The sequence below is a fragment of the Macaca fascicularis genome, chromosome 4 (assembly GCF_037993035.2).
Source record: "Macaca fascicularis isolate 582-1 chromosome 4, T2T-MFA8v1.1".
NCBI lineage: Eukaryota > Metazoa > Chordata > Mammalia > Primates > Cercopithecidae > Macaca > Macaca fascicularis.
In genome coordinates this window covers 30,876,320-30,898,990 of record NC_088378.1, presented here as the reverse complement: position 1 = coordinate 30,898,990, position 22,671 = coordinate 30,876,320, and the positions used below count along the sequence as shown (strand labels likewise).

Genomic DNA, 22,671 nt, shown 5'->3' with positions numbered 1-22,671 from the left:
ACCCTGAAATAGAGCCCAGAGCATGAACCCAGTGAGTCCCACCGAAGAAGAGATGGAAGGCAGAACTGAACAAGATGTGTCCAGAAGAAGTAGCCATAGATCATGGACATGGCCAAAAGAAGCTTATTTTATTTTCAAGTTAGTTTCCAAGCCATTGTGTCTTAGCCCGATTTTCTTGTGGGTGTACATAATGCTGATGATGTAAAATCTAACCACTGAATGATCCATTATAATAGATTAAATTTAAATGACCATTAAAATGCCATGCAGTTTTAAAATAAAACCATTAAGATTTGTATCTAATGTTGGCTAGAAAAAATACTAAGTGAGAAATAATAATGTTAAGCTAACAATTTTGGGGAATTTACTATGTGTCCAGCACTATTCTAGGTGCTTTGCGTATATTACATAATTTAGTTATTATCACAATTCAGTGGGGAGGTTTAATTATTTCTCCATTTACAATAAGGGAACTGAGGTAGAGAGGGGAGTCAAGTAAGCTCCCAGAGCTCATGCAGCAAGTAGGTAGTAGAGGTGGGTTTCTAGTATCAGCAGTTGAGCTCCCACGTCTGCCATCTTAAATCCATGAAGCCTCTTCAAAAATTAATAAAAAGCATTTTTTTTTGAGATGGAGTCTCGCTCTGTCACCCAGGCTGCAGTGCAATGGTGTGATCTCGGCTCACTGCAACCTCCGCCCCCGGGGTTCAAGCGAATGTCCTGCCTCATCCTCCTGAGTAGCTAAATTTTGATATAGTATTATAAATGCAATGCTAACAAATTAATTTCTTATTTATGCATAACTACCTAAAAGCATATCATGATGTAGGTACCAAATAAGCTACTGCATTTTTAATTTTATTGAATAACAAAATTCATATTTCAATAACCAGTGTTCATGATTCGAAGTTCATGCTACACAGTTTCTTAGGTCAGCCAGCCTTCATGTCTCACATTTTATGTTTACTAAAATTAACGAAAAAAAAAATAATTGGTTAATGGTTTCTTGGTTTCTTAAAGAAAACTTAAAACTCCGGTGTTTCTGATTCCAGGTTTTTTCTTTCTTCATGGTCACAAAACTATGCCCTAGGACATGTTTAATATATTGTTCAGCTTCTGGACAGGGGCAAAGATCTTTCCCCTAAATATTGAAAAACTTGTAACTTTAAATGACTGCACAGGGGTGCAGAATTATGTCTGAGGGATCCCGTATAGTTTTAAGGAAGACTACTGAGGTAGCCTTAAAAATAATAGCAAAATTATATTTAGTGTTTCTTATATACCAGGGACTGTTCTAAATTATCTTTAAATTTTCTAAAAATTCTAATAAACAGGTACCAGTGTTATCCCCATTTTACAGATGGGAAAATTGAGGCTAGGAGAAGTAATATGCCCAATGTCATATAAGAATGGCAAAGTCAGGACAAACATTGGAACACGGTCTTTGTTCCAACCACTGTGTGTGCTGCTTCACTATGCTACACGACAAACTTTTTTTGTAGTCAGAAAAACTTTTTAGTCCAAGACATTTCATTAGTTAAACAAATGGCCAAAGTTAGATCTCAGAATCTGGGAGTCTTTATTCTCTGGAGTAACTTTCAGCATCCCAGTATCATCCACTGGCAAGCAACCAGCATTTTACACAATCTTCAAGGAAACTCTGAATATTAAAACATGAAGCTTTGCATTTGGTAAAATTTTAACTGTCCAATTTCCCCCTCTCTTAGAGTGAATCACAGGTTGATAGACTACTGATATTCCGAGGTATTTTTTCATCAATTTTGTTGCAATTAAGGAGTCCATAGTAAAGTATTCAGATTCAGAAAATGTGTTTAAATCCAATGTCATTCGTATGGGAAATATTCACAAGAACACATCTTTAAATTTGATAAAAGAGATGTAGGCTTCAGTGAGGTGCAGTGGGAATGAACCAGTGTAATCCATAAAGACTCCATGCTTGATACCCTAAAAATAGCCATACTTTCAGTGAGGAGAAGCAACTCTCCCTAACTTCTTACTTTTTTCTCCCTCTCAACTTCATTTGGTTGTTAATCTCACCCTACTCCTGGTTTTTAATCTTGTTCTAGCATGGGGGTGGAAAAAGTAATCTTTGTTAGTAGAAAGTCCCCAAATCCCACAATAACGGAAGTTCTGTGGACAACGTGAGGAACTGGAGATTCTTGGAAACATGGGGAAAAAAAGTAGGACGTTTTTAGGATAAGATGCAACCATTTACATGGTTTCAAGTTAGTGGGTGAAAAGACAAAAAATTTTCTAAGCTAAAAAAGTAGATTAGTTAAAAATGGATGTGAAAAGAAACAATGAACTGAACAATCATGAGAAAAAAAGAGGAGAAATATCACAGGAGGATGATTAAATCTAAAAACTATGGAAAAATGAGAAAAGAGGATAAAAGTAAAACACAAAAGATTCACAAGAGGATTTCACAAAAAGATTTTCCGTCATAGTCATCGAATGTTTCAAAGTTGATTTCTGTGTGTGCAGGAGAGCTAGATGACTGAGGACTGTACGGTATGTAAGACACCCTCTGTTAGAAAGATTCTCATCCTATTTAGTTGGCCACAGAAACAGAATTAATGGGCTTGCTGCACCTCTGAGACACATTTTGTCTCATGCATATTTGTGCAAAAGCTAGAAAAAATATGTTGGCAAGGACTTCTTAGAGCTTCATGCTTACTGTGGGTTTGTGCAGGTTAAGAAGACTGTCTCTGGGGTCTCACACAGAAACCTGGGTGAAAGCAGCTACTGGGAATTTGGCCAAGAGAAAGGTTTATAAGGTTGCAGTGTAGGACACGGGATCTATGCTATTCTACGTGATTAGTGCAATCAAGGAGGTTACCGAAAATGTTTGCATTTATAAATCTCTATTGGTGTCATTTGACACTATTTTATTGGGGTTCTTATTTGAGTGTTTTTATTTGTGATGAGTTATAAAGTATATATTTCATATTTGAATTTACATCTAGGTAAGTTCATCCTTATATAAGCAAAACCAGCTAACCCAGAACATTTTTCTTGTCCTTGGCTAGTTTATGACACTAGTTGTGTTAGTTATCTCATTCTAACTATAGACTGGGTGGGTTAAACAATAGAAATGAATTTCCTCACAATTCTGGTGGCGGGAAGTCTGAGATCCGGGTGCCAGCATGGTCAAGGGCTGGTGAGGACTCTCTTCTTGGCTTATGGATGACTGCCATCTCTCTCTGGTGTCTATTCTTTTAAAAGTATTAATTCCATCGTGAGGCCCCCCTTATGACCACATCTAAACCTAATTACCTCCCAAAGGCTCCATCTCCAAAAGCCATCATACTGGCGATTAAGGCTTCACCATATGAATTTGGAGGAACACAATTCCCGTCCATAGCTCTACTCTTAGGAGTGTCATCTCCCTCCCTGCCCTATCATGTCCATAAAACTTACTGAATTAAGGTGCAGTAGTTATTCAGCATTATATTATTTGGAATAGTAGGACTACAGACAGACTCCAGGATAATGTTTTCTTTAAACCAAGAAATATTTATAGAGTCAAAAAGTGCAAACTATGTCCTTGAAGAGTGAGTTCTGCCATGTCAGCAAGAGTCCAAGCAGTATTTACCTTCCAATTTATCTCAAAACATTTCTTTTCTTTTTACTCTGTGCTAGCAACAATGGTTTACACAGAGCTTTGTATTTTGTCTCATTTTATTCGGAGCTTTACAGTGCAGCATCACTGATAAATCTCTGAGAATAGTTGACCTTTGAGGTCATTGATGGGAATATTCTATGAGTCAATAAATTAACAGAATACCAAGCCGGGCACAGTGGCTCACGCCTGTAATCCCAGCACTTTGGGAGGCTGAGGTGGGAGGATCACAAGGTCAGGAGATCGAGACCATCCTGGCCAACATGGTGAAACCCCGTCTCCACTAAAAATACGAAAAAATTAGCTGGGCACAGTGGTGCACGCCTGTAGTCCCAGCTACTCAGTAGGCTGAGGCAGGAGACTCGCTTGAACTCGAGAGACAGAGGTTGCAGTGAGCCGAGATCGCACCACTGCACTTCAGCCTGGCGACAGAGCAAGACTCCATCTCAAAAGCAAAACAAAACAAAATTAATAAAATACCTGTTATAATGAGCTTGGTATCATGAAGTATGTTCTCCTCGATGCTATTACTGGCCTTACTCAATAGTTCTAACTTTGCCATTGTACACTAGAGCAGTCTTATTCCCTAAACTGCTTTTTGAAACTTTTTATCATATTATAGGCATGGATGGCAAACACAACACTTATGTGTGATAACTAACCATTCTATAGTTTAAAGAATAATGCCACATATCTTATAGGTAGTTGAGACCTACCAATTAAATTCAGTAATTGCTCATTATTCACTTGGCTTTACATTTCAGAATCCTGACTGAATATCTGTTAATATTTTTCTCTATATTTATATATTGAAAATGATACATATATACTTACATGCAGATACATAATACATACATGCATATATATGAACATATGTGTGCATGTGTAATCATATACATACAAAACACCCACATATGTGTATCTACATATATGCACATATGTGTAAATGCATGTGTGTATATACATGTACATATATACATATATGAATAAATACAAACATACCCATACCTATTGTATTAGTCCATTTTCACACTGCTATAAAGAACTACCTGAGACTAAGTAGTCAATGAAGAAAAGAGGTTTAATTGACTCACAGTTACGCAGGCTTAACAGAAAGTATGGCTGTGAGGCCTCAAGAAACTTTCAGTCACAGTGGCAGGTGAAGGGGAAGCAAAGACCTTCTTCACAGGTTGGCAAGATAGAGAAGGTGAGGGCGGAAGTGCCACACATTTTAAACCATCAGATCTCGTGAGAATTCATTCACTATCACGATAACAGCATAGGGGAAATCTGCCCCCATGATCCAGTCACCTCCCACCATGCCCCTTCTCCAATTCGACATTAGATTTGGGCAAGGACACAAATCCAAACTATTATCACCTATCTCTAGTGTTTTTAAAAACTAAAAATAACATTGTTTATTGCATATTTCAGGGCACTACTACAGCTAAGATGGAAAAGTTAAATATGAATGTTTATCTTTTCTCTGTCGTTCTTCCACTGGTACAATATTAATGTTGTGAACTTAGTTTGTCCAACATCTAACACATTTCCTGAGAATAATTAAAGAGCCACAAGGGAGTAAAGAGCCACAGGGGATGCAGTGTACTTAGAGAAATAGGGTTGGGCAGAAACTGAAGGATAAGCGTTGCATGTGCTGTTCACTCTTCCTGGAATACTTTGGTCTATCTGGAATATTCCATATCTTCTCCCTTTTCAGTCAAAATTAATTGCTATCTTTTCTGTTCTTTGGGACCTTATAAATTGTGAATTGCTGAATTTATTTTATTTTTTAATATATGAATTCTTTGTTTTTAGTATGTAAATTTCTTTATTATCTATTAAATAAGAATTGTTAATTGTGTCATTTAAAGCCTCTACATTTTTATTTTTTGTATACTGTTGATTTATTATGGGTATATTATTCTCAAATTATAATATTATATTTATTTTTTCATATATTTCTATGAGTTTGTCAACATATAGCTGTGCTGTCATAGGCATAAAAGTGAATTTGTTTGTCTGCTATATACTATCCCATTGTAAATAGCATGTAGCTTAATTTCCAAAACCAGATCAGCTCTGTATTTTAATGTATCACTTTAACACTTTAACTTGCTTTTTTGGTGATTAAATATCACCTTCATCATCTTCCTATGCTAAAATCATCTGAATTTTTATTCCAGAATTTGATTCCTAATTAATTTCTTTACGCTACAGTTCAACAAGTATTTAAACTGGCTTTCTTGGTTTCTTGGCTCACCACTTTTTCTGCTAGCCTGCTTCTTCCTACTGCTTGGGCTTTTTTTCTCCTATGTTTTACATGAGTAATTTTCTTAGAGAACTATGGTTAGGAAACTTTCTGACTCATTACACATTTCTAAGTGTTACTATTTTGAATTTCAATTTAGTTAAGTATTTTAGGTTCAAAAACTTTTTTTTTTTTAATGATAACATTAAAGATACAGCACCATTATCTTCTACCTCTCAGTATTGTAAAGAAGATAATTTCTTGTTCATCTGATTTGTGGGTTGTTTATTGTAGTTAACTAATTCTTTTCCCTCCTAAATCTTGTAGGATTTTCTTTTCATTTTTGAATTTCTAACACTTCAGTATGGTGGCCTAGGTGTTTATTTTTATTCATCTTTCTTGGCACTCTAAGACCTTTCAGCTGTGCAATTAGATCCAAAATTTTCTTGTATGGTTTTCATGAGTTCTTTGTCATTTCCCCCATTCCGTTCTCTTTGCTCTTTTAGAACTCCTATTAAATTGATGTTGGAATTTCTTTTCCTCATTTATCGACCTTTCTCTTATTCTCTCCATTTCTTTGCTCTTTAGTGTTATGTTTTGGGAGATATCCGTGGTTCCATTCTCCAGCTCACAGAGTTAACATCTGGCTGCACCTATTCTCTATTCAATCCATTTGCAGAGGGTTTTATTTTTGTTTTTCCATTTCAACTATCTTAGTTTGTATTTCCACAATCTTTATTTGATATCTTATTGATACAGAATTCTATTCTAAAAGTTTATTTTCTTTATTGTATCTCTTTTTCGTTATTGTTTTCTTTTTTTGTTATTTGTGTGAAGTCTCTTTGTTTTGGTTTTTCTCAAATTATTAGTAATTCTGTTATTTATTAATTTTTTTGAGTACTCTGCCCACTTTAGTATGTGTTCTAGTTATGTTTAATCATAAACTGCTTTTGTAATTCGGGGTGAAAGATAAAAATATTTCAGATTTTGTAGACAGCTTTCAGACCTCTTTCCTGTTTTTCATGAGCGACTACAGATTAATTATTTTAAATATACATATTCTTTTTTATTTCGTGGCATTTTAGACAGAAGTGCAGTTGGACATACATGTTCCTTCTTCCATATTGCTCCAATCCTCTTTTCATACTTGGAAATTGCTACAATAAAGTTTATTTTATTCCTTCTCTTTCTGTATTCATAGATAGATATCAATATAGAAATGTTAGAGAGACAGATACCCTTTTTCTTTGATTTCATGGTATTTTAGGCTTAAGAAGAGGTGGAGATGGACGTTTCTTTCTGCCATATCGATCCAATCTTCTCTTATATTTTTAAATGGTTAAAATAATGATTATCATGTTCCTTCTTGTGCGGATTGCAAGCTCCTAAAAGTGTAGATTACATCTTATTCTTCTTTGTGTTTTGCACATGTCTTGCCCGTGATGTCTGTTTGCTAAGCTTTTGCTGAATTGATTTGAGGTAAAGATAAAAGTTTCCTAAGCACCAGGAACTTTGTTTATTAACTCTAGGCTAAGCATGAATCGCCAAAGGGTCAGAAAGAAGAATTATGAAGTGTTAACATTTCATAAATAGTATAATTGTGAAATCAATCAAATATTCACTTGAATCAATTAATCATTTTCTGTGATTTTTAAAATGTGTAAATAGGCAACTTGATCAACTGAAGTAATTACATATTTTAATTCAAGGGTAGAATTTTTCATACTTGAATCAGATTGTCTTAATATCTTTAATTTTCCTCACTAAATTTCCTGGTTTTCATGAGCTATTGCAGATTCATTATTTTAAATACAATTTTTTTTTTAAATTTCATGGCATTTTAGACAGAAGTGCAGTTGGACATACATGTTCCTTCTTCCATATTGCTCCAATCCTCTTTTCATACTTGGAAATTGCTACAATAAAGTTTATTTTATTCCTTCTCTTACTGTATTCATGGGTATCCTCAGGTCCTTCTCACTAAAAGAAAATGTAAGTCACTAAAATTATGTCTCAGTTTATAATCATTTGAACTCTTTCCACTAGATCCAGTCATGAATAATTTCTTTCATGGGTGAAAGAAGAAAAAAATCAAGACAAAATCTCTGTTCTCTTCTCTTTAAATCTTCTAGTTTGATTTATTGCTATACCAATCTGAATGAATTTTAGATAATTACAAGAACAATGGGAGTCACTCAACATTTACATGGAAAATTTATTCTGAAATATAACAGTAAATAAAAGAAAGTCTCCTTTTAATTAATGCCTTCTCTGATATATCCCTACTATATAGTAAAGTTATTTAAACTCAGAAAAGTTTACCTAATAAACATGAGGATGACTAGCATCAAAATAAGCAGAAGAAAATACTAAGTGTTTGCAAAGAATTGAAGTAGTTGGAGGCTTTGTGTGTTGCTGGTGGGGATGTAGAATGGTGCAGCCACTGTGGAAAACAGTACGGCGATTCCTCAGAAACTAAAAATAAAGTTACTAACACAATCCAACAATTCCACTTCTGTGTAAATACTCCAAATAATATAAAACAGGGACTCAAACTGATATTTATACACCCGTGTTCATCACAGCACTATTTACAATAGCCAATAAGTGTTCATAGATAAACAAAATGTGGTATACACATAGAATGGAATATTACTCAGCTTTAAAAAGTAAGGATATTCTGACACATGCTACAAGATGCATGAACATTGAGAATATTTGGCTAAGTGAAACAATAAGCCAGTCACAAAAAGACAAATACCATGTGATTCCACTTATGTGAGGATTGCTTGAGCCCAGGAGTTCAAGGCCAGCCAGGGAGACATGGTGAAAAGCCTGTCTCTACAAAAAACAAAATAAATAAATTAGCCAGGTGTGTTGAAGCCCACCTGTGGTCTCAGCTACTAAGGAGACTGAAGGAAGAGAATTGCTTGGGCCTAGGAGGTCATGGCTGCAGTAAGTAGCCAAATTCATAGACAAAAAGTAGAAGTGTAGTTGATAGAGGCTGAGATGAGGGAATGGGAAGTTGCTGTTTGAAAGATGTAGAGTTTCAGTTGGAGAAGATGAAAAAGATCCGGATATTGATAGTGGTGACGGTTGTAGGACAAGTTATGTATTGAATGCCACAGATCTGTATGCTTAAAAAATGTTGATATGGTAAATTCTATGTAATGCATATTTTGCCACAAAGGTTTAGGACATGACTTTAATCTGTGATGGCTACAGAACAAGGTATGTATTGAGTGCCACAGATCTATACACTTAAAAATTGTTAACATGGTAAATTCTGTGTAATGTATATTTTGCCACAACCAAAAAACAAGACCTGGAGGGTTAATTAGTGTTCTTAAGTTCTTCCATTGATAAATAGGAAAGTGAGAATTTCAACCCAGGTACATGTTCATTCATTCAATCAGCAAATTTTATTAAGTTCCTACTATATGCCAGGTACCATGCTAGTGCTGGAGTATATTGGAGAACCAAAGAAAGATCCCTGGCCACGTGTAGCTTGAATTCAAGTTGAAGGAGAGAGACAATAAACTAAAATAATGAAAATGTAAATTATGTGGTCTGTGAGAGGCTGGTAAGCTACTCATAAAAGGAAAATTGAAACAAGTTAAAAGAAATTAGAATTGCCAGTATAATTGACTTATAAACCCAGGCTTCATCCAGAAACCTGTGCTATCAGGATATAATATTTCAGAAAAAAAATGAAATAATGTTATTTACCAGTTTTCTTTACTTTGGATGTGTTTTTGTTTTGGCTGTTTTCTCTTTTCCTGCAAGTACTTTATTAAGAAGGTAAAAACTGGCATGTTTTACTTCTCTATAAAAAACAGAACAGGGCTCTTTAGAACAAGCCTGAAATAATATTTCTACTCTAAGAATACCTCAGCATGTAGATTATTGTCCCTCTTACAAACCTGGGAAATAAAAGACACATGGGAGCTTGGGAAAGACTCATGCACCTTAATTGGGTAGAACGATCTTGGGCAATACAAGAATTCTCAGATTTTAAAATATAGATATTAATGTGTCTTTATTTAAATTCCTGGATCAGGATTTTACCAGTGGTGTGGCCTTGAGAAAGACAGACTTTCTTATAAGCAAAATGAATACTAAAAATCAGCTCCACGGCCAGATGCAGTAGCTTACACCTGTAATCACAGCAGTATGGGAGGCCAAGGCAGCAGGATCAGTTTATCCCAGGAGTTCAAGACCAGCCCCAGTAACATAGTAAAGACCATGTCTCTACAAAAAAATAAAATAAATAAATTAACCAGGCAGGTTGAAGCATGACTGTGGTCCCAGCTGCTCAGGAAGCTGAGGTGGGAGGATCGCTTGAGCCTAGGAGATTGAGGCTGCAGTGAGCTATGCTCATACCACTGTAACCCAGCCTGGGTGACAGAGTGAGACTGTCTTAATAACAACAACAACAACAACAGCAACAACAACAACAACAAAATCAGTTCTACTCGCTTTATAGGGCTGTTGAACGTAATAGTAGAGAAGCAGTTTGTTATTTCTCAAGCACTACATAAAGACGAATTAGTCTGCAGTAATAATATTATAATGATATAAGCTTCTTTTCATTGAATATGATCAACTGATTGTGGAAGACCCATAGTTGCCCTAAATGCATACTGAGACCTTAAACATTCTCATGTCACAAGGGAGGAAAGAACAAACTTTTTCCTGTCCAAGTGCCAACGGAGAGACAGTAGGTCTCTCATGTAACCTCTGGTGTGGAGTGAAGAATTGTCAGTGGGAACGTCAGAATCACAAAGGTCTTATAAGCAGCCATTTTATGCAGATGTCCTGAAATAGTATTGATTGCAGCATTTTTTTCTCTTCTAGAAAAGTAAATCATTTTTTCTTCCATCTTTATGATTGTGTAAGTTCACTAAGGAGAGGAAATTGATGCATTATTTACAGCCAGCTAGTGAACTCACTGCCAGTGTAACAGAGCTCTAATTTACTCACCAAGTGAAAATGTTCAAGTCAAATTTGAATTATGTCACCCAGTGATGTGTAAATGTGTACAAAACTATGCATTAATGCACTGCCTTGTCCCGCATGGAAACCAAGTGTGGCTACCCTAGGAGGAAGTGACTACTGGTCTGCAAGAGTGAGAACTCAATTCATGATGCAGCTTTTTAGAAAAATTAATGCAGTATGTTTATATTTTGTATTAATTACACTATGTTACAATCATATGTGTAACTGTCTAACCTCCTCCTTTTATACTGTGAGAGTCTGAAAGTCTTACGATGTGTCCCTATTGTTAGGGGAATACTTGGCACATTGGTGGCGGGGTATTGCAGCTGGAATCACTTCCTGATTCAATGTTGAAAGCCTGAGTGGTCCATGATTTGTAGTGCAACCCAGGCAGCTCTCGATGAGGAAGGAGACTTGCTTGGGACACAATCTGAGAAAGGCTTGGTACTCAGCAAAGGCCTGACTCCAGGCAGGAAGACAAAGGTTCGAAGGACATGACTAATCTCTGCACATGGGTGGAGCACTACCTCATATCAATATTGGTTTCTCATCTAGAAAATTCTTGGTTACATGGACCACAAATCAGAAACCAATGTCAGTGAAAGGAAATTTTAGACTTAAAGGCCTCATACTACGATGCCACTAATAAGACAGGGAAAGAAATCAAAGCATGAAATTCAATGCAATGAAGCAGGAAAAAAGTGAGGATAAAAGAATTAGACAACATGTTAAGGAAGAAACTGGTTCAGATAAAACAGTGCAAGCAAACACAGGAGGAGGATAAATGTCAATATGGAATTAGAGCATTTCAGCACTGAAAGTACAGGAATATTCTAGAAAGTTGTCTCATAAAATAAAGGACATCATATGATTTCCCAAATGTTTACATTGAAGCACAGCAGAGAGATGTGACAGCAGTCTGGGCTTAAGAGATCAATTTAGGAGCGACCAGCCTCCAGGTTCTCCCCTCTGGCATCCTTCTTACATACTTTCAGTAATCTTTCCAAAACATGGATATAATCATGTCATTGCCTATATACAAAAATCTTCAATGAATCCCCAGGATATGAAAAATAAAGTTTAAATACTTCAACATAAGCATTCAAATACCAAAGTTTGGCCCTTTCTAAACTTTTCCATCCAATTTCCCCGCCCCTGACTTTCCACAGAGCTGTGGCATCAGCCCATGTACTCATTTGACTGCAAGCATGTTTGGCAAAATCCTTTGGATTTTTGCTCAGACCATTTTCTCAGTCTAGATTGCATTTCCCCGTAACTAACCAACTGCTGAAATCCAATTTATTTATCAAGGCCCTTTAAAAATCTTGGTTACTCCAAAAAAGATTTTCTACATTTTCCCAGGTGAATTTCTCCCTCAGTACAGCTTTTGTATTCTACTGGTGTAACATTGGCAAGTGTTATTTAGGCTCACGTCCATCTCTGCACCCAGACTATGGACCTTCAGAGGGCAGAAGCCCCATAGTCCCTATACTCTTAAATTTAGCAAATAGTCCTTACTCAAAAAAAAATGTTTCTGGCACTAATCTCAAACATAAATTAAACATTTTTTAATCCTTCCTTTGTATGAGTATTTTTATTACTATTAAAATCAATTATTACTATGATGTTTAAATTAACTTAAAAAAACTTCTTTTCCAACCGCAAAAAAAGCCTAAGAAGTTTTCCTCTATACTGTCTTTAATAATTGATTATTTACCATGCAGTTATTTGCACAGTAAAAAAATATTTATTTATCAACTTATTTATAAGCATTTTTACTCAATTTCTGAAGAATCAGAAAAGCATATTGAAGATATACTCTGCAATGTTTGGTGGCTTTCAAATATTCAGAAGGAAGAGTCTAGCTTCTCTGAAAATTCTTTTATGACAGTAAGGTAATTGATCACCGTGAGGAAGAGATTCTGAATAACAGCATGGGGGAGAATATGGTTCCAAGTTCTGTTGTGAATCTGCCTACCAGAATCAGGCTGAAAGAAAGTAAAACCATTTAATGATCATAAAATGATAAGGGATAATAACGTAGATACTTACCTAATTAATTTAACAAATGACTCTAGAAACTTGAGCTGTTCTTATATAGGAGGGGAGATGGGGACATGGGGGTGACAACCTCATAGCTTTTCTCTTCCTTGTAAAAAAAATGAAAGTACTTTTGTAAAAAACAAACCCCAAACCTAGCATTTTCAGTAGGGTGGAATTGTGAGAGAGCTTGTAGATTTAGAGAAGAAACAGTATTTCCCTATAGCTGCAGTGTCATGAATACAGGAAGAAGAGTTAGGCAGAGATTAAAGTTTAAGTGAATTTGTAGATCATATTAAAACCTTTGAATAATTTTGATTGCAGGATTCTGCCTAATATATCATTAATTTAATTAAGTTGACCTTAATTAAAATTAAAATTTAATTAAAATTCTTAAAATTAAAACTTAATCAAAATTCTTTATAAATATTGTTTGAATGACTATTTCTATCCAATTCATATGTTATTATATTGTTTGTTTAAGGATAACTTGGATGTTGGGTATTTTGGTATTTTTAAAATTTTTTTTCACTATTATAAACATCACAATGGTAAACATCTTTGTAAACCTTTGTTTCTTCTTGTCCACCTCTGAATTTTTCCTAGAAGAGGCACTCTTAAGGTAAAACTAGAAACATATTAGAATCAAAGAAGTCAGACATAATCATGGCCCTATTCCAGGTTCTCATTTTTCTTTAGTTAGAAAAATGTGGGATTGCTACAACAGCCTATTAATTAATCTCCCAGCATCCAGTCTCGCACCCCTCCAATCCACTCCCTGTATTAAGCCAAAATAAACTTTCTAAACTATAAATCTGATCACGTCCTCCCTACTAACCTCACACAATAGCTCCTCAATGTGTCATGTGTGAACTAGTGAACTATCCAAATTCAAGAACATGTTAAGACTTCTAATATATATTCCTGAATTGCTTGCAGGAAAGTAGCAGCAATTCATACTCCAACAAGCCGTGTACGAGATATGGATCTTATGCCATTACCAACATACAGTATTCTCATATGTCACACATATCATAGTGATTTGTTATCTGTCTCTCTCATTAATTTATAAACTACTTACAATCAGGAATGCTGCCCTATTCATCATTGAATGCTAACACCAGAGTTGAGATAGTGAGCATTGAAAGAATTAATACTACCTAGCACAAGTACTTCATCTGTATGTAGGATTTAAAATTCCTTTACCCTTTGCCCTGCTGTGATTTAAGGAGAGGCAAGGTCAAGGCCAGGAGTTGAAAGGTCAAACAGAGGTTGCAGTATCTGATATGAAACCAAAGGTCAAGGTAAGTAATGCAAAGGCCATAGTTCAAAGTATCTGACAAAAGTTGAGCTTTTATAGATTATTTTATTATTGTTTTTAAGTTCCCTGCATCCTGTATACTAAGTAACATATAGTTATTTGACAGAAAAAGCCCAGGTAGGGAAATCAGGTGATATAGCCCCATCTTACTCAGTTATGCTCCTTTGAAGAATGCCTTTCTATTGGAACTAACTGAACAGTTTCATATGCAAGGCAAGCCATTGCAGGGACGGTTCGTCTACTCTTCATAGAAGCCTCATGAGTGTGCATCCTCCCTCTAGCAGAGTGCCTTTCAAACTTGAAGATGCATACAAATCACTGGAGAATCTTGTTATTCTGATACAGAAACCCTTGCTTGGGTATTTTGCCTTTCTAACAAGCTCTCAGGTAATGCTGCTGATACATGGACCACACTGAGTAGGCATATTCGAGCATATTTTCTGCTTAATCTCAAAGTACTCTTATGAAACTTAAATACCAAGAATCTACGCAATGGACCCTGGTTATTATTTAAGTACTTCATGGATGCTCGTTGTGGAAGCATCTTTTCATCCCTTCCAGCAGGTCTCAAACTTGGCTACATGTTGCAAGCACCTGGGAAACCTTTAAAACATACTCATGGATGCCAGGGTTCCATTCAGATGAATCACATAAAAATATCTTGGGAAGGAGACCAGGGATGGGTATTTTTTAAAGCTTCTCAGGTGACTTTTTTCTCATATAAGGGGAATTGCATGGTGCTGAATTGCAAGTGCACCTGAATTCTGAGTTTGAGGCTCCAGGTCCTCCTTTTGGATGACACACCAGAGGGGCATTAGGTATTTAGGAGAAGTGCAGGCAGCACCTTGTGGAAATCCATTCTACTCTTTGGCATATGTAGTGGTTGCCAACCCAGCAAAGCTTCAGAAATCAGACTTGCCTCTGGAATTTTGTACACCTACAGATTCGCAGGTACCACCAGTGGGTAGGCAAGGCTCTGAAATCTGGATGTTGTTGTTTTAATGCTTTTAAATGTTTCTCAGTGATTCTGATGCCCCACCAAGTTTGAAACCACAGCATGCATACCAGCTAGAGAAAAGGGAAATTCATCAAATACGTACTATGATAGTAACTCTGCTAACAAACAAAGGTCTAGTTATATCTTTAATGCCTCAAATAATAGCCAATTTACTGAAATACATAAGTTCTTTGATCTCAAATCTTCACAAAATAATCATAATTAATAGATTCATCACTTTTTACCTGGTTTGGAGGGTTCTGCCAGTAGTACTTTGACCATTGTTCAGCTTCTCTAAGAAACACTTAAGCCTTCCTTGATTGTGACTTTGGCTTCGCTATGCCTCGAGTTTCCCAAGCGGTGTATGTATTGATGGAACTCATAGGAAAAGACTCAATAAGAGTTCTGTTGTGCTTTAACTACAAAGCACCCTTTAAATAACTTTCTCTTCTATGGGAAAATTCAACTGAAGTGTCTTGGGATGGCCAAACACAATTATCTACAGAGGAGTATATTGCTTCAGAAAGGATAAACCACCAAAAGCAGGGTCCTTGACCTAAGAGGCTTAAGCTTGAAGATGGGGTAAACAAATGTAAGATAACTTTAAAACAGAGTCAATCTCAAGGCTGGAGAGCCAGCAGCCCTAGAGGCTGTGCAGAAGCAGAGTGGAATTCACTTCTAGCACCTCACAAAATAAACCGACTTCTAGAAAACCCTGGTTACTTTCAGATCCAAGAATAGTTTAGAACTTGAGGTTTTTAGTTTTAGGCTTTTATAGGGAAAGTTGGAAATAAGATATTCAATTCAAAATGTGGTTGTTTTAGCTTCAGTTAACATTATATAGATGAGATTTATCACTATCTAGGCCAGGTTTGCTACCAATTTCGTTTTAAATATTTTCCTGAGTAGATTGTTATACGATGCCAAGATGTTTCCATTGGTCTATTTAATGGTTTTATTTCTATTTTTATTTATTTTTTTGGTTAGGCTAAGATATCTATTGAATTAATTAATTTATTTTTATTAATGTAACTCAGTATTAATACACAAAATAAATTTGACAGGAGCTGAGCAAATGCTTGGCAGTCTCAATTTCATTTGCAATTAGTCTTTCAGAGTATTCTGCCTTTGGCTCCATAATGTTAGTATAGGAAAGAAAATACAGTCAAATCCCTAAGTGATATTTGGTCATTAATAGTTTAATGTGTGTTTATTTTTTTCTTCCAGGTTTTTATTTCAGAAAATAAATCCTGGATTATGTTCTCAAAGGAATTAGAATTATTTTGTGTATCTTTTTCTTAAAACCCTGTAGGCATTTTTTTCCCCTAGTGGGTTTTATAAAGGTTTAACAACTGGCAGCCCTGGAATCTGATGACCTCTTTCTTTCCTTTGACTAGATAAGGTAGTACAGCTGCTTGGTAACTTTTCCCATAGAGGCTGCCAATGGTGCTGGGGGCCGGGGTGTCCCTCTGTAATTCGATCTCCACATAGGATCAGACCTGGTCCTTGTCAGGGCTGAAATTGTGTGCTATATTAAGTTACATTTAGTGGTTTCTGTCCTACTCCTTAAACTACTGTTTGCAGAGACCATCCAACCTACAGAACTTCCTTGAGTCCGTTGGGGAACTAAGTTACAGCAGTCCACATGGTCATTCAGGCTGTCTGGAGCCAGCTTCTTTAGAATCCACTGGTGATGTTTCTGGCAAAACGATTCACATTTCTAGTAAAATCTCATCACATAAGGAAAGTTAATAATCTTTGGTGAGAAATGACTTGGGCTATGAACCTGCAGAGCAGGAAATTGAGAAGTGGTCAGGCAAAGTTTAGAGATGAGCATTTTGGTTTTGGTGCATTGCTTTTACTTAGCCTGCCCTAACCTTACACCTTCTTTTGTGTCTGCATTTGTAACTTCTTGTGCCCCCACTGTTATCATCTAGTTCACTGATGTTCAAACCCAGGTGTGCATGAGACTCATTCCTAGGCCTTATCCACAGAGAGCCTGATGCAGAAGTTTGGTGCAAGGTCTTAGAGGCTACATTTTTAACAAACACCCGAGGTGCTCCTCATTCAGGTGGTCTAAGAACTATGCTGTGAGAAAAGCATCATTAACAAAATGTGCTATCACTCAGCCAACATTTGTCAAAAGGAAAGTACACTTCATAGATTATTCATATTATTCATATTTTATTGTGTCAACCTACCCTCAAAAAGAAAAATCTATTCCAAGATACCTATGCGAAACAGTAGTATAGGTATAGACTGAAATATAGGTATAGTAGTATAGACTGAAAATGCTTGATGAGTTAATAAAAGGGGTAGTTACTATTAGCAGCTGTGGCCATGGAAACCTGCCCAATGCTTTAATTTCTTCACTTTCAGAAAAGCTGTTTTTGAAACAGCAAATTTTAAGTAGGAGGGAAACAGGGATTTGCCTACAATCCCAGCTGATGGTAGAAATACATTTTTTAGAGACTTCATTTATGAAATCAGCATGCATTAAGCATGTGCTATGTGAAAGGCATGTTTTGTTTGTTCATTTTTAAGGCCGCCTCATATCTACTCTGATCAGAATTTAAGTCCTTGGCATTCTTCAACTCTTCTAAAGCAATAGAACGTCTTTAGTAGGTTTGAAAAGGAAAAAGGCATTCCTTACAATTTGACCCAAAAAAACACCAGAGCTCTTCAAAAAGTCAATTCACTCTTACAAAATCTAATGAGGGATTTAAACCATTTTGATATGGCTCAATTTATTACAGCCACTACTTGTGCTGCTGCTGTGGTTGCGGCTGCTGGTCACATGGGGTGAGGGGTGTATTTTTGCTACCGAAATGTAGAAATGTGCACTGGCACATGGTACATTTTTTCTTACGTCAAAATAGAATAGTAGAAAGATTCAAAGACTGTGTGAATCAGGTGATGATAGCTTCTAATACCAAGGCTGGCATTCACTTTGACGTTAAGTAAATAAATTAATCTTTCTGTTTCCCAGTCTTTTGTAAAATGGAGGTATTAATAATTCTATCTTGAGGATTTACTGGGAAGGTAAATAAAAGTAATAGTAGAAGTCCTAGCAAATTAAGGAAGATGTTTGTATATAAAGAATTATTTTTAAAATATGTACACACACATACACACATATATTTTTTTCCCTCCCTGCAAGTCTGCAAGGCAACGTATGTAATGAAATTAAGCCTCTTGCAATGGGGCTTTGTATTCTGTGATTTTCATTGATGCACTTCTCTCCTGCCTCTGTTATCACTCTTGGCAATGCAAGAATGAGGTTCAAAATCCTAAGCCAAATTAATACTTAATTGGACTTACATAAGTACTATATTAAAGTTGAAATATATAATTATAGCAATGATGGACTAATACGTGATAATGTTATCAAGAGTTTAATATTGTTCTAGTGATTTCTTAATATTAAATGACATTATTATTGGTTTTAATCAAACAATAAGAAAAAAAGCTAAATTTCAAAAATACTATTTTATAAGCACCAACAAATTTTGTTGAGATACTTCTCTAAAGGAAGCATTTTAGTTTCTAGAACCTGGAATTTCTATTGCAAATTAAAGAATCTGTGTTATTAGCATGGCCATTTACAGTTGAGCCATGACATTTTAAACTGAGATAGAGACTTGGTTGCTTTTCACAGAAACATTGAACACCTACTCTGTGCAATACTCTGTACTTGGTAATGTAGGAGACATAAAAATATTTAAATATTGTTTAAAAAATGTACCTTGAGAGAAACACTGATAAAGAGAAATGGGAGTGAAAGAAATAATGAAAGTAAATAAATCGTTTGTCTAAGATTGAAAACTAGTAGAGCCAAGACGCAAAACGAACTGTAGATTTACTCTATTGTTCTACCATGCTCTTCTGTATCATTAAGCTTAATTGCAAAGAGTGACCTTATCTAGTTACAAAGTTGGGGTTTTTTTTTTCTGATTAGTTTCATACTTTGCACTATCAAAAGAAGAAAATAAGGTATTTGAAATGTTTCACCCTATTAAGAAACAACTTTAATGACTGAACCAACATAGTGTATTATCAGGACATATTCTTAACCTTGCCCCTTTCTTTCTATCTTTGTTCATTATAGCATCATCCCGCTACACTCCAGCCCCTATCATCAGCAATCCATGCAGGTAGTAGACTTATCTGTGGCTTCTATGTAAGCTCAGTGTTTACGGAGTAAAATTGTTCCTCATCCAAGGGATTTTTTTACTTACTTAAACCAATTATATAAGCTGCCATGTTTTCTTTGAACAGTTTGACAAATACTGTCTTTTATTGGTTAGAAAAAGAAAGTGGCCCAAAGCATTTATACCTCTTTAGCATGTACTGTTTGAAAGTTTGAGCATGACATGAGATAGGATGCTTTGGAATCCTCGATACCATTTCTTCCTCTGGAGCACATGTGATGCAGCAGCAAGACAGAGTATTATTTCCTTGCTGGAATAACATAAAGCCTAGTCAGCCAAGGCAATTTCACAGTGCCTGACCAAAACACCTTGGCTGCTGCTCCCACGCAGGGAGACTTTTTGGCTGAGAACAAGGGCTTGAGTCAGTGATTGCTGAATGCCCTATATTTGGCATTCTACTGTTCATATAAACATGGAGAAAAGAGCAGACGTTCATGACTGTAGCTTTACTGACTGAGAGATTTTGGTGAGTAAACGTCTACCTTGTTAACTCCATTGGGCCTTTCGGTGGCGGGGGAGGCGGTCAATATCTTTCACCTGCTCATTTTGAAGTTCTAGTTGATGTTGACAGTTCTTTGATATTTATTGATAAAATACCACATTGACATTTCTTTCTCAATTTACTCTGTTGTGTGGATTCAGGAGTACCCCTTTAGTGCAGTATTTCTCTATGATTACTTCTTGTATTTATTTTTTTTCACCCAGACAGAATTTCTCACATTTATGCTCCAGATTTCCAGACTCATATTCATTTAGTATTTGTTCCTTGCTTAGCACAGTGCTGAATATAGAACAAACATTCATTAACTTTTTAATGGATCGATTGACTAATTGATTTCACTTGCCATTGACTGTCACAATGGAAGTAATGAACAGGTATTTACAGTGGACAAATTAGCTCCATTTGTAAGGGCATGGTGCTCTTGCTTACTGGACAAGGGTCGGTGTTGGTCCCTAGAAAGACCAATTTGACTTATGAGTGTTAGCTATTGTGTTCAACCATCCTCTTCTTAAAATTGTGAACCTATTGCAAGAAAAAGCCTGTAATGAAATCAACAGCAAAAAGCAACAGCCTAAGGGTATGTTCCCAAATGGTGGTTCAATAATGACCTTAACAAATTACATATTTGAAAGCAAGTAGAATAATAAAATAAATTTCTTTATCTCGCTGCTTTCTTTACCCTTACCATATTTTTTGTTCTTTCTTCAAAAAATAATGATCAAGTCTCTACATGAGCCAGACAGACACAGTACTAACAGGAAGAGCTATAAGGCCAAAAGAGGCACACCCTGACTCTGCCTGCATTTCAGTGGAAGAGTCAGACAAGCAGAATTATAATCAGGTCCCTATGCAATGTCACTGGAACATATAATCCAGTGTCAACTGACTGGAGGTGGTGGGAGGAGCTAATCAAGTAAGAGGGAATGAGTGCATTTGTGGAGGGAATACCATGGGAAAGGCCCAGAGGTAGGGAAAGGAGAGGCAGATTAGGAGAACCAAAATAATGTTAACACAAAGTTGGGGTCAGGAGCAACAGGAATGAGAGTTGACATTGAAGTGTTATAAATGAACCACGTTATTGTAAAAACATTAAGACTTTACTCCAAAGTAATGAAAAAGAATAGAGATTTTCAGCAGAAGCATGGCATGCTCAAATTTGTGTTTGTAACGCTTCCCACTGATGGGGCTGGGAGCTGGGGGAAGACAGGAGGCGTGGAGATAGGGGATTGACAGAGGATTGAAATCGTTAAAATGAATTTGAAGCATATCACCAGGACTGGAGTCTGGCTAAATGTAGGGAGTTTAGGGGAGAGTGAGTCAAAGGTATGTATATCTGAATCAAGGGAAGGTAGCACCACTCACTAAAATAGGAAATAGAGAAGCAAGATCAAGTTAAAAAAAGGAAGTTCATGGATTCAATTTCAGCTTTGATGAATTTGAAATGCAGAAACACATTTCAGCCAAAATGCAAAACAGATCTTTCTTGTTCATAATGACCTTGTAATTGTAATTCACATATTCGTAGGCATTCATTTTTATATTGCTCTCTTTTGCCTTCATTCCTATCAATCATTACAGTCAAAGTTACCTACTCTGCTTAAACAAAGGCTGTGAGGTACACAAAGGAATATAGGCAATCTCCTTGAGGTGTTAAGAGCATGGATAGGTAGATAAGATCTACATTGAAAAACCAATTAGGTAACAAAAAGAGTCATGTTTAGGGAAGAGTATATATATACACCCTGTAACAAGTGCTGTTAGATATATGCCTTTTCTGTTTGTAACATATGTATATACAACTATATATGTGATATATGTATATATCACATATATATGTCTTTTCTACTTGTAATATATGTATATATATAACAACATATATGTAATATGTGTATATGTAACTGGTATGTGTATGCCTTTCCAATTTGTAATATATGTATATATAACAAACAGCACCTGTTATAGGATGTCAAATAATGGAGAGGTTGAACTGAACTGGGGAAAACTTCATGCATAAACTAGGACTTGATAATTGGTTTCAATAAGGTAAAGACGGGGAAAGATGCTAGATAAGGGCATTTCTAATTTGGGGGCAGAAAGCAAGGGAAAATAGGCTATTTTATCTATAGTTTTAATATAATGTATGCCTTAAAATATGGTACTACCTAAGCAAATAACTTGCTCATAATGTTGGTTGTAAAAAGAATGACAGCTTACCAGTAGACATCCATCCAGGTGTATAATTTTAACTTCTAGCTCTACCGTCTTTCTCATATGTAGAATGTTTATTAAACTGGCAATGAAGGATGCAATTCTCTTAGGAAAAACCAGAGGAGGGAGTTGCTGTACATAAATTTGATCTGCCCTGCCTATGCCTCTAATTTCTTGAACAGCGATATGCAAGCAAGTTCACTGAAGACTTGTTCTCTCTGTAGTTATTAACAAATATTTGATAAATTATTAATGTGAGACCATTGATTGAAATATTGCTGTATTTATTTATTTATTTTAATTGAACTTTTAAGTGTTATACAAGTAAACTTGTGTCATGGGAGCCTGTTATACAGATTATTTCATCACCCAGGTATTAAGGCTAGTACCTATTAGTTACTTTTCCTGATCCTCTCTCTTTTCCCACTCGCCACCCTCCAATAAGCCCCAGTGTCTATTCTTCCCTTCTATATCCATGTGTTCTCATCATTTAACTCCCACTT

At 35.9% G+C, this 22,671-nt stretch overlaps 1 long non-coding RNA gene across 5 annotated transcripts in view; it reads left to right on the top strand.

Annotated features, from left to right (window-relative positions):
• Positions 1 to 19,892: 19,892 nt before the first annotated feature.
• The window catches only part of LOC123573042 (uncharacterized), a 56,736-nt gene continuing 53,957 nt past the window's right edge, over positions 19,893 to 22,671 (top strand). For all 5 annotated transcript variants that reach the window (XR_012433421.1, XR_012433420.1, XR_012433419.1 and 2 more), the window contains exon 1: positions 19,893 to 19,924. This is a non-coding gene — a long non-coding RNA (uncharacterized lncRNA). The remainder of the gene's footprint in view (positions 19,925 to 22,671) is intronic.